Here is a 12,359-nt window from a genome sequence, read left to right on the forward strand (position 1 = left end):
CTGTGAGGATGCAGGAGATGCTCCCTGCCCTCAGCCAAGCGTGGCTGAGCACATGGGTGCTGATCAACTCATCTCCAGGTACAAGAGCAGCCTGAATTTCCCCCTGCCCCGTGCAGAGCTGTTGGCCGTGGGCACAGCACCATTCCCGTCCTGTGGTGATCCTGTCCATGCCAGCACTGCTGGAGAGGTGTGTGGCCATGGGGAGTCGTGGGAGGGCACAGGGTCCCTGCCTGTCCCACAGCGTTGGGTGTCCCCTGCTGTCCCTCACCAGCGCATCAGGGACGGGGTCTGGTGGCTGCAGGGGCTCTGGTGGACATGGGGCTCCTTGGGAGCTGCCTGTCATTGAGACAAGGGGACCAAGGGGCCTCCTGGGGGCCATTTAACTTCTTCCCTTTTTCACGCAAGATGAAAACTCCTCGGTTCTTGCAGGAACTGGCCCCACAGAGAAGTTTCTCTGTGGTACCGGTGTCCACCTTCTCTGGGGTGTGAGAGCAGCGGGACCCCAGTTGGGATTCAAAGGTGAGCCAGCTGTGCCACAGCTCCTGCTGTCTGATGCCTTGTGGATATTTTGCACTGCTACCTCTTACTCTGGTAAGACTTTTTTACTTAGTTATTCATCACACATGGAAAAGAAATAAAAGATCTAAGGAGAATGAGCCCAGGAGAGGTGCTGGATCTACAGTGATGCTCGTTATTCTTCAGAATCAACTCTCATTCACCAAAGCTCCAGCTAATTGCCCAGTAAGCCACCCCTGTGACACCCCGGGAGGTGAAAGGGGAGAGGGTGCTAGGAGCCACCTGCATTAACAACGTGCTGTGGAGAGGGTGGCACTTGATTACCTGCCCAATACATAAGGAATCTTAGTGGTGCCTAAAGGGAAATAATTTGCAGTGAGAACACAGGGCTCTTTCCCCATCAGCCCAGGAAGCAATTGCCGTCTGCGGACCCAGAGAGGGACAACAGCTCTCTCTGTGCTTCATGCTCATCACATGCGGGAAGCAGAGATTTGTTGCGCAGCAGCAGGGGCATCACCAGGGCGTGATGGGGGTCCCCTGGTGCGGCCACAGCCTGTCTGGCACTGCCAGCGTGTCCCGCTGCGTGTTGGCATCTCCTGCTCTCTGGAGTGCCAGCTGGGTGGGTGCTCGTGGCCCCAAACCGTAGGGAGCGCAAAGTCCCTGATGATGTGGCTGTGAACATGGGTGGCGTCTGTGCACCGCCCCAGCCCCGGCAGCTGCCGCCTGGCGATGGGGCCTGTCCTGCGCCAGCTGGGAGGCCGTGGCGAAGGCTGGAGCTGCCAAGTGCCGGTCGGGCTGACGCTGGCTGCTGCACCCCCGGGACGCCGTGGCACATGCTCCCCGCAGCAGCACGGCGGGGTGTCCGTGGCGTGACACCAGGGCAGCTCTGCAGCCGGATCCGCCTGGGCGAACCCTGGTCACTGTGTGTGTATCACAGAATCCCAGAATGTCAGGGGTTGGAAGGGACCTGGAAAGCTCATCCAGTGCAATCCCCCCATGGAGCAGGAACACCCAGATGAGGTTACACAGGAAGGTGTCCAGGCGGGTTGGAATGTCTGCACAGAAGGAGACTCCACAGCCCCCCTGGGCAGCCTGGGCCAGGCTCTGATACCCGCACTGAGAAGAAGTTTCTTCTCAAGTTGTCCAGGTCTGCCCTGGTGCTGCTCGACCCAAGCTGGCTGCGCTTGCCGCAGCCGTGCCAGAGCCACCGCTGGCCCGCTCAGTCCCTGCATCTGACAGCTCTTGACAAAGTACGGCTCAAAAGAGCCTTAATTATGTGAACGTTAAGAAAAATAGCCATGATTTCCACTTTTTTCTTTTTCTTAAATTTATTAAAGCGGTGTTTCTGAGCCTGCAGCTCCCTTTAGACCCAGAAAGTGCCATCTCATTCTGCAAACGCCACCTTTTCCCCTCCTCGCCCGCACCAGGACCGGGCCGCAGGCTGGCAGCGAACCAGCCGCATCCGTGGATCGCTTCCTCGTGTGGCCAGGCGCCCTTTGCTGGGAGCTGCTCTCCCCAGGGGCAGTTCATAACCTCTGACCACTGAGCCCACTCCTGGTTGCTGATTGTAATGAAAATACAGAATGTTTTATCTCTACAAAGTGAAAATGTCAACGCTGCCTTTTGCTTTGGAAATTGATTTAATTAAGGCAGCATGATCCAGCGTAACTTCAAGTACCTAAAGTCAGTTTTGCAAAGTTTAGCATCGAGTGTTTTAATTTTACTAAATCCCTATCTTATAAAGGGATTCCTTTGCTTTTAGAAAGGTTTTTCAAAACTACTAGTTTCAGCAGAGTGATCTAAAAAGCAATTATGTAACACAGTAATTTCCTTTGAAGGTATGTCAAGAATTTCTGAGTATTTTTGTTGCCATTCCTTAAAAGAGTTCAATATTTGGTTTTCCTGAAGTTGGACAGCTTACTTCTTTTGGAGGAGTCTGTTTACATTGAGTTTTGCAACTTTGCATGTTTAGAATAACAGTAACTTGATAGGCATTAACTTCAAAGATGTGACCTTCAGCTTTTCAGGAACGTTTTTAACCTTGTAATTCATTATCAGTGCAAAACATCAGGCCCTGGTGTTCCTGAGAGTGAACTGTATTGCTGAGTCCAGAAAGGGTGAAACCGAAGCAAACCCAGGGCCAAGTCTTCACACCTACGCTGCGAGTGACTCTGCTGAGCCATAAACATGCAGGAATAATGGCTCTGCTTGCTTTTTTATTGAATATTTTTACTCTTATTTTGCCAGAATACTCGCGGGGAGCACAGCGGAGGACACAGCTGTCACCCAGCACGTATGGGTGGGAGATGTTCTTCAGCTCCAACCCCTGCATGGGGTGGCAAATCCCAACTGCTCGGCAGGATTTGCTGCACCAGGAAAGGCGTCTGGGTCTGACAGCGGCCCTTTTATGTGTTTTTGGGGCTGCCAGCTGAGCTCTGAGCAGCCTGAGGGATCTCAGCGCAGGAGAACAGCTCAGAGCCCAAGCGTTAACAGGCTCGTCACATCCCGGCGCTGTGCGCACGGTCTCCTTGGTGCTGGCCGGGCCGGGGGGCGCACGCGGGTCCCTTCCAGCCGTCCTGGCTCTCCGGGCATCGCCGACGGAGCCGATGGGAGCGGGAGCAGCAGCACCGGGACTGCAGAGTGAGTAACGAGCATTCTCTTGATTCCATACGTGACTGGGACTTGTACCCTAATACCTGAGAACTTCAATTGCAAACAAAAAAATAAGCAACCTTTACACATAAATGAGAACACTATTTTTTACAAACTGAGACCTATTTTGGGCTGATCTACCAGATGAAGGGACACATTGATTCTTGTGCAGGAAGGACGTCCCTGACTGATAAACATCAGTTTATCTGGTTTAGCCCCACCAAACTAAGCATGACAGAAGCCAACTATTTATAAATACCCTTAAGGGTAAATATTAAGCAGGAAGAACTGCATGAGTTAAAGGTTAATGTTAGCCTGGGATCAAACGAGTATAAATTAATCACAAATAAATGCAGATTGGAAATCAGAAGAGAGTTAACAGTAATGTGAGGAACAAAATCCTGGAGTGCCCTGTGAATGCAGAGGTGGCTTGAGAAGCTCGTGGACGGATTGTGCAACTAAGTATAAATTCCTGAAGACAGAAGACGTCCTTTTGTTCTGAGTCCTCGGGGACTTGGTGGGCTGCTGCAGCTGGAAAAGAAGGGATTGCTCTTCCCACCCCCTCTACTAGATTTAGAGTGCTTGGGTTATCTGTGTGGATAAGAACAAATTCCTGTTGGCGTACCATCTAACTCGGGGGGTTTGGGTTGTTATTTTTTTCCCATCCTCTCAACCACTGAAGATTAGTCACAGCCAGAAACAGGATATAAATGAGTTTTTTTAAGTAGCTTTAAAATCATGGGGGTCTGGCTGGTGGTCCTGGCCCCTGTTCTCATGGTCAGATTTACTTACAAGTTCAGGTTCGATTGGAAACTCCTCCCTCAGTCAAGAGCAGCAGAGACTACAGAGAGCTGGTATCCTTGTCCTCCTGCCCATTATAAGCCAGCCACGGTACTTGTGTGGACTCTCAAGTGAACATCCTTCACTCTCCGGCTCATCATCCTTTCTTGCTGTCACACAGTGTAAGCCCAGAATATTTAAAGCATGATTCTCCATTATACCAAGCTGCTCTAGAAAGCACTCTTCACTGATTATAAAGTAATTATGGAGGACAAGTTTCACTCAGTCCCAAAATAGCCTGGCGTCAAATTCTCAGCTGAAATAAATGCTCTCTTGCCGTTGCCTTGAGCACAAACCTACCAGGACAGAACAGCAGCAGGTCCCAAGTGGTGAGTGGTGAATGTGGTTGGGAACTCGGTCATAAAGCTGACAGTGAGTTAGACTAATATATATATTTTTTCTATTTTATTTTATTTTATGAAACACTGAGAAGGCTGAGATTAGTGGGGGCTCTCACAATATCCAAGTCAGTGTCATTATTTAAAGCAAATATACAGCTTTCTTCAGGGCCCCTTTACTACCTTACAGGTTAGTGGTGAAAAGTTACGTCTAGTTGAAGGCTGAGCAAGCAGGAGATGAAGAGACATTATTTAGAGCTGAAGATGTTCAGGGTAAGGATTATCTGTTCCTTCGTGCTGGCACAATGGGCCCCCCTTGTATGGCACAATATGTAGTAAGCATCATTAGCAAAAATATAGTATTCCTTGTTCAACCAGAACACCTATAGTAGGAGAAGACTGACAGATGGATCAGCCCACACTTGTCATTCCTATTTGAGTCCTTTCCATAGGCAGGTTTTTCTGCCTACTGGTCTTGATTCCTATTCTGAGAAAAGATGTTTTCCTGATACATATTCTGATACACATTCGCCTGAATAGCCCATTGGACCTTCAGTGAAATGAAACACCTGAAGAATGCTGTAAATACAGGTATGGCCAAGCAATTGCCTCTCTTCAGGCATGATTTTTAGATGCTTCGGTGGTATTGGAATACCAGACTTTATTGTATATCAGGATGCTGTGTGGTACTCAAAGCCCATCTGCTTGTAACCACGTTGCAGTCAGTAGCACAAGAACATGCGACTAAAGTACTAAACATCAGCCCAGCTGCTCCCCACCACTTACTGGGGTTTGGATGGGACAGTTTTAGGGTGCTCAACCTGACGTGTTGGTTTTTAGGGTTTGCTGAGCCTGTGTTCTCCTACAAGCCATGCTCCTGTAACTCAGCTGAGCTTCCGTTTCATGTGAGGTACACCCTTATTTCATGGAATATGATTTCTTTGCTGACATCAATATAATGTAAGTAAACATTAAATTTACTGACCAGAAAGAGGAAGGAACATCTATTCAGCTATTTAATTTCCTCTTCCCATTGCAAATCATTGTCTGCTTAGTCTGGGACAAACATCTCTACTTAAAAGTGTCTTTATATTGGCTAAGACTGCACCACTTCCACCTAAAAATGTCTTGCAAATCCGTTTATTGTATCTTTTATTCTTATAGTATTGACCATAACAGATGCCACAAAAGGCCACTGCTTGATTTTGCAAAGCCTCAACCTGTTGATTGGGTGTTACCACCAGAGATGCTCTTTTATATTTGGCATTTAAATGAAAGTTAAACTCCTCATTCTTGAATTTGGTAACTTCCCATACACCTGTTTTTCTCAAATTCTGCTTTTTCTTTTTTCTCTTATTTTCACCAGTAAGAATAAGGCTTCTGGATCAATTAAATTTTTCATTTTTCCTAGCAAAGGGATTCTTTCCTTTGTGACTCTGTCTTCTATTATTCCTTTATTTCATTAGGAATTATAACAGCGTTGACAAGAGCAGAGATGTTATTCCCCACTCCTCCTCTTTCCTCTGATGGATTTTTCAGAGTCAGAGAAAAAACATCATGTTACTTTAGAAGCAATTTGATCCGCTTTGGCTTTCAGCTCTTCCTTTCAGGACTCAAATGACCCCTTTTACGGGGGAAAAAACCCACCTATGTACATTATGCGAATACTGAATATGTTAAATTTCCAGGATAACTAACACTCCCTGCCTACAGCTGCTCGGTACGTGAAAAGGCAAAGGGGTCTCTGGAGAAAAGGCTACAAAATGAAGAGTCGATGTGGCGATGGCTAAGCACGTCATCCTGTGTGCTGGCCTTCTAATGAGCTCCATCATCCGCTCGCTGTTGCTCATCTAATTTCAAGGAGCTGTATGAAGAAGAAGGGAGTTCTGGGGCATTACATAAAAAGCGGTGGGATTAAAGGTGCGAAGGGCAGAGGTAAAACATGCTCAGGTAAGTAACTATGGCTAATGTAAAAAAGGTCTGGAGTTGGTAGCAGAGCAAGGAGGTGGCAACAGGCAGTAGCTGGGTCTGGTGGTGTTTCGAAATAGGCCTGGATGTCTGGATTATCACGTGTGATGTCTGGCTATAACACAAAGCGGTTTTTCTACTCATTTATTTAAAGCCATCTGTTTTTTTCACATTTTCTTTGAAAAATCTTTGCTCTGCTCTCAGTGCCAGAGCTGACCCTTGTTGACTAAGAGAACTTTCAGTAGGTTTGCTCCCAAAAGAGCCCACTTCTTCTCCCTCAGTGAACAAAATAGCATGACTAATGCCTTTCCAAAGTTAAAAGGTTTTTTTCATTTATATAGGCAGAAAGAGCGCACTTCTCAGTAGTACTACAGTTGACTAAAATAAATTACCAGCTACACAGCAGGTCAAAGGATGCTTGTGAGTAGTTTTCGGTGAAACTGGGGGAATAAAGATGTAATATCACAGCAGTACCTATGCCATGAAATAATTAGGATATTTCCTAGCAGAGAAAAGCCTTTTCAATGGCACATCAGAAAAGTGTAGCTAATGCTAAAAATAATTATTTGTACTCAGATTCGCATGTTGCTGTAGCAAAACCTAATCTTTTGAATGCCTAATGATGCAAAGCTTTTTCCAGAAAAATATGCATAATATATGAAATAATAAGAATGATAATTAGAACTTCCCAGATTTAAAGACCATGCAAAGATCTTGCATCAGATCCATAGGATGCACATAACTTAGACGATAGTGTCTGTGCCACAAACTGGGGGCAAGGCCAGAGATCACTGGTATCAACAGTGCTGTGAATCAAGAGTGTCTACATTCCTGACTGGACTTAGATCATCAAACAGGAGGTAAATGGCAGTTTGCAAAATTGAGAGATACAAATGTATTACCAACATTAGAACAGAAAGTGCAGATAGCTAGGAAATACCTTTACTTATTTTGTAAGCCTGAATTTTGAGTAAACTGTCACCTGAATCATCAACGTCAGGTTATTCAGATCTAATTTTGATCTAACACTTGATTTTATATCAACAAATAACCTGTTGGTACTAGGGGAAATTATTTCCCATGTTGACTGGTGTATTTCAGAGTAGGCTCCAGTGATCCATGCTCCAAGAGATCAGTATTATCAATATGCTGCCACCAACACCCACAGTAGGTACACAGAGAAAGCACTAAAATTCCCAGGAGAGGAACTAGCAGGGAAAGAAAATCTTGTTTTCTGATTTCCATTTACAACCTAAAATAGCCTGTCTGCTGGGAGCAGGAGTTCTTTGGGAAAACAGTGATTATGAAGACTATGGACTTATTTACTTTGCGCCAGCGTTGCAGCATACGACGTGTACTCACAGGATATTTTTAGTCACAGATTCTGCCAGGCAGAAATGCAGTGGAGTTAATCACATGTAGCAAATTAAACAAAAGCAAAAGAGCTGGTAGGCTGGGGGGGCCCTGCAGCAGCTGAGCATTTTGTTACCCTTTCTGGGCAAACTTTTCAGAATCACATATAGAGACAGTAAAGGCAAAGGGTAGTGGCAATATTTTACTTGGATCAAACAACCTACATACGTATCTGTGGTTAGCAGACTGAAGCAGGCTGAGAAATCTGTCTGTATTCGTATTATAGTCAGAATTAAAGCTCTTTTGTAGTGAAAATGTTGAAGTTGGTCCACCAACATATTAGGTGTTGTCTGTCACGTACTTTGTGGGTGATGAGCTGTGTGGCCCGAGTTCCTGTCCTGGGGGCAGAACGTTCAGCGGCTGGACTGGCACCTCCTGGCCAAAGACGTTTCAAGCAGTCTTGAATCTAATACGAATTTTCAGCACGGGAGGCAAGGGGAAAGGCATCAAAGGCGGTTTCAGCACAGCTCGGCTGGGTGCAGATATCCTCACCCTGTGTCCTCGTGGGCTGATGAAACAGCCCCTTCTGCAGCACGTCCTCCCTTTGTTGAGAAGGTTGCCTAGAACATTCTTGCAGGAGTAGATTTTTTTGTCATTGTACCCTTTGGTGGACATGGAAACGTGTCGGTCCTGGTAGCTTTTTCTCTAGAAACACAGAAATAGTAAAATTAATTGAAAATCAATGGTTAATGTTAAGTTACAACCAGCTAACTCAGCTCAGTGTAACTAAGTCAAGAACACACAATAGAATTATGACAATCAGCATTTATGGGAATGAATGCATCACTGTTTTAAATGAAGACTATTCTTCCATTAGCTCAAAGTAGCTTGTAAAATCTTTCACTATGACTAAAACCTGGAGTAATGTTGGATATCATTCACCGCGATGCTTATTTATGTCATTAGCATTTTAAGGTTTTTGTGAAGTAAAGCAGCAGGGATCAAGTGGGCTCCCTCGCATCTGCTAAGCCTCTGAAAGACAGCATGTGCCTGCTCTGGAATTCAATTAGGAATTAAATATTGAATTGAGAATACACGTGTAAGGAGTTAAGGAGATCTGAATGTTGAGCTCACAGGCACAGACACGCCACGGCCACCCTCTACCCCCATGGCTCTGCCAGTGTCCCGGGCGGCATCCCGGAGCCTCTGCCCATGCAGGTGGCTGGAGAAACCCCAGGGAGTGGGCAAGAAGAGGCAAAAGGTGCTCTCAGGAGAGAGATGCCCCAAGCCTGCTTTGTATTGTTCCATGAGGAAAGTAAATCACGCACCATTTCATTACCGCAAACCAAAAGATGGGCTGGTGGAGACGCAGTTTATACAAGACTCCACAACTCAAAGGCTGAAAAGATACATCGAGTTTAAGACCGATTATGTGTCTCTTCTGGAAGGGCAAATCCTTTACTCTCTAACGGGAAGATGCAAAGAGGATTATGATGGCAGCGTCCTTCCTCAGCATAGTTTTGCTTTTGTTTTTCTGGCAAGAGAGATATTTTCTAATACAGAACTGCTCTTTCTTATGAGCTAACCTTCGTCAGTGACCACAGGACTGCAGAGGCGCAAAATAGATTCTATCTGCCCAAAACAGCTCACAGAGAGTGACTATCATTTTGTTTTATTTACTGGGTAAAAGGAGGAAAATGGCTTTTAAATTAGATGTTGAACCCCTTCCAGAATTGCAATATAAGATACTGAATCAATCATTCTTCACACAGTTGCCTCCTACTCCGCAAGCTCCTACTACCATAAAGATTGGCTGTTGCCAACTGAGCTGAGTGAATAATTTGCAATTTCGTATCTGTAAAAAGAATTTTTCCTCTTCCCCTTTTCATTATTTGTCCATGCAGGCTGATTTTTCTCAAATTTATTTTTTTCAAAAACGTGCTGTAATCACTCGGCAAGTAATTCTTGCTGCAAGTCATTTGCGAGCAATTTGTTGTGAGAAGTCTTCAAACACTTGTCCTGATTCTGTTCGCTCTATATGAATACGTGGTGTCGGTTTCTGGGAACACAACATCAAAAAAGCAGGTTTTGACCCATGAGAACAATCCCACGTCTGAACCTAGAAAGCTCACATAGAAAGCACATTTTATTGACAATTATTTAAGACTTAGACATGCGTATCACTGAGATGCTTGCAGTTTACAGACTTCTGTAATTTCCACGCTAACTAGCAGACAGCTTTTCTAGCCCTAAAGAGAACATTATTTTACCCACTTCACAACCCTAATCTGCTCCTCACCAGAGCTTTTGTCTCATCCCAATTCATTACAATTTCTGTCTCGCAAAACATCCCTTGTGAGAGATGAGGCTTTCAACAGCATCTAAAGTGGTTGGGTTCCAAATTACAACTGAAATGATGCACAATTTCACCATTAAAAATGACTTAATTCCCAGAAATAATTACAGGATTCTTCTGGTTATTGTTGCACCTTAATGAAAAATAAAACTGTAACAAAACACTGGCTGAAGTGTCTGATCCCAAGCCTTTCTCAATGTTCTAGAAGGAGGATACTGCCCTTCCCAGATGGTAAAATACCATCTTTTCAGAAAAAAAGGTTTTAAAGGAATGGTTACGCTGCTCAGAGGGATCTGGGTACTTCGTAAAAAGAAAAGTGGTAGAATGACCCTGCAATATCGAAAAGGAAGAAAAAGACAACTCGAACACCGAGTGCCATGGTACACCAGAGTTAGAATTTCAAATCCAAGTCTTGCAGTTGGCCTTAAACGTTTGCCTTGAAAACGCCTGTAAAATACAGGTCTTGGCTCTTGTTGGTATGCAGTGGAAATTCTTTGCTGGTAGTTTAGATAATGTAAACAGTTGCTGCAACAGTCACCCATTTTATGATGTTAAGTAGGAAAAATGGAAATGAAGAAGTCAGGAAATACATGACTGATGATGTCCGTGACTGTAATGGGGACATGTATGGGCGTCTCTTCCATTGTGCATTACAATGGGTCCATTCTGTGAAAACCTTGAAAAACAGTAAAAAAATCTGCCTAGAGACACTGAAGAACGCAAGTCATAAACCAAGTAACATTTTTTTTCAAATATGGATTTTGCAAAAGGAAGTTATATTTTGCTCTCAAACAGACTTCTTCTGAAATTATTTTTATATTTGTCTGTGCAGAAAAGAAATTTGTCGCTGCACCGTATCAATGCTCTTAAGTTGTATCATCTGAGATGAACTGTAATTTCAACTCTTGGTGCTCATAAGTAACTCTCAGGATAACTTAGTCTGCTTCCTTAGTCTGCTACAGAAAGAAGCTGTTGATGCTCGAGGTTGTGGAGTCTCCTTCTCTGAGACATTCAAACCCGCCTGGACACAACCCTGTGTGATCTGCTCTGGTGACCCTGCGTTAGCAAGGGTTGGGCTGGGGGATCTACAGGTGTCCCTCCCAACCCCAGCCAGGCTGGGACTCTGCGATGTTAAGCATCGAAGACCCCTGACCCAAACTTTCAACCAACGCCTTTTGGCTTGTCTACCAACCCAGGTGCCGAATCCAGCGCAGGGACGGGAGAGCCACGTGCTCCAGGGAAGCTCCCGCCGGGAGCCGCAGCCGCCTTCCCACCGCCAGCTGATCCCAACCGCGAGCGCACTGGCTGTAACACAGAGTGGAATCACCACAAGACATTCAAACGAGGTAATTACGTCTTGTTAATTTGCATCTCATTTTTGCGATGTGATTGCATGCAGTCAGCGTAGGAACTGGAAATTAATACAGCACGATTCATGCCCTGTCATGTCACACTGCTGGCCTTTCTGAGCAAGACTTTTTTTTTAATGCTATACTCATAAATCAAGTCCCTCAAGACAAGAAAATTGTTATGAAGTTGAACAATAATAACTTACCCTTAGACGAGCTCCTTACTTCCACCCGCAGCAGAACAGGGAGCTCCTAAATTGTTTTCTTGTACGCTGAAATTAAATTTTACATCTTCAGCGACAGCAAATAAATCTATGTTTCTGTCAAGTTACTTAACCAGCGTAGTGTTGGATCCACTCTCTAGGAAGGTCTGTATTTTCTCCTTGGAGCTGGTAATACTACATCTATCAGTTTAAAGTCTGATACCACCAGCACAGAAACTGCTGCATCAAGCGGTGTGGATGGAACTCTTCTTCCTACTTGATGTGGATCTCAAACATAATAGAATCTTTTAACATACTGTTACTTATAGTTTGTGCTGAATCATGTAAAACGTGATTAACTCAGAGACGCAAAATATTTCTTTGCACTTTTCACCATTAGCTGGTATTTTTTTCACTGCCTACATTATGTAGCTTCACGTCTGGTTTTCTGATACTAACGGAGTTTTAGGGCAAAGAAATGGTGATGTGCTGGCATACAGATATTTAGAACTTTATAAGGAGATTCTTTCCATGCATTCTTTTACCTGTAATTATTATGAGAGAAAAAAGTTGCTACACTGAAAAAACCCAAATCCTAGCCTGTCTTATTTTGAATTTGCATATTCAAGTCCATCTACATCACGTAAAGGGTGGCAGTCCAAATTATAAATAACTTGAGCTCAAAAAGCAAGGTTGCAACCCTGGATAACCAGACCACAGGGATCACTGAACTCACTCGGAGCGCAGTGCCCTGCAGTCACGCACTGCTCCTTGCATCGCTCCC

General features: G+C 44.8%; 1 long non-coding RNA gene across 4 annotated transcripts in view; it reads right to left on the reverse strand.

Annotated features, from left to right (window-relative positions):
* Positions 1-1,933: 1,933 nt before the first annotated feature.
* Positions 1,934-12,359, reverse strand: part of LOC309443146 — a 29,162-nt gene continuing 18,736 nt past the window's right edge. For 2 of the 4 annotated variants that reach the window (XR_014184750.1, XR_014184751.1), the window contains 2 exons: positions 11,216-11,328; positions 1,934-8,372 (listed from right to left, as the gene is read on the reverse strand). This is a non-coding gene — a long non-coding RNA (uncharacterized lncRNA). The remainder of the gene's footprint in view (positions 8,373-11,215; positions 11,329-12,359) is intronic. The other 2 variants (XR_014184748.1, XR_014184749.1) reach the window with 1 other exon arrangement.

Source organism: Streptopelia decaocto, assembly GCF_964273445.1.
Source record: "Streptopelia decaocto genome assembly, chromosome: 8".
In the NCBI taxonomy this organism is placed as follows: Eukaryota; Metazoa; Chordata; class Aves; order Columbiformes; family Columbidae; genus Streptopelia; species Streptopelia decaocto.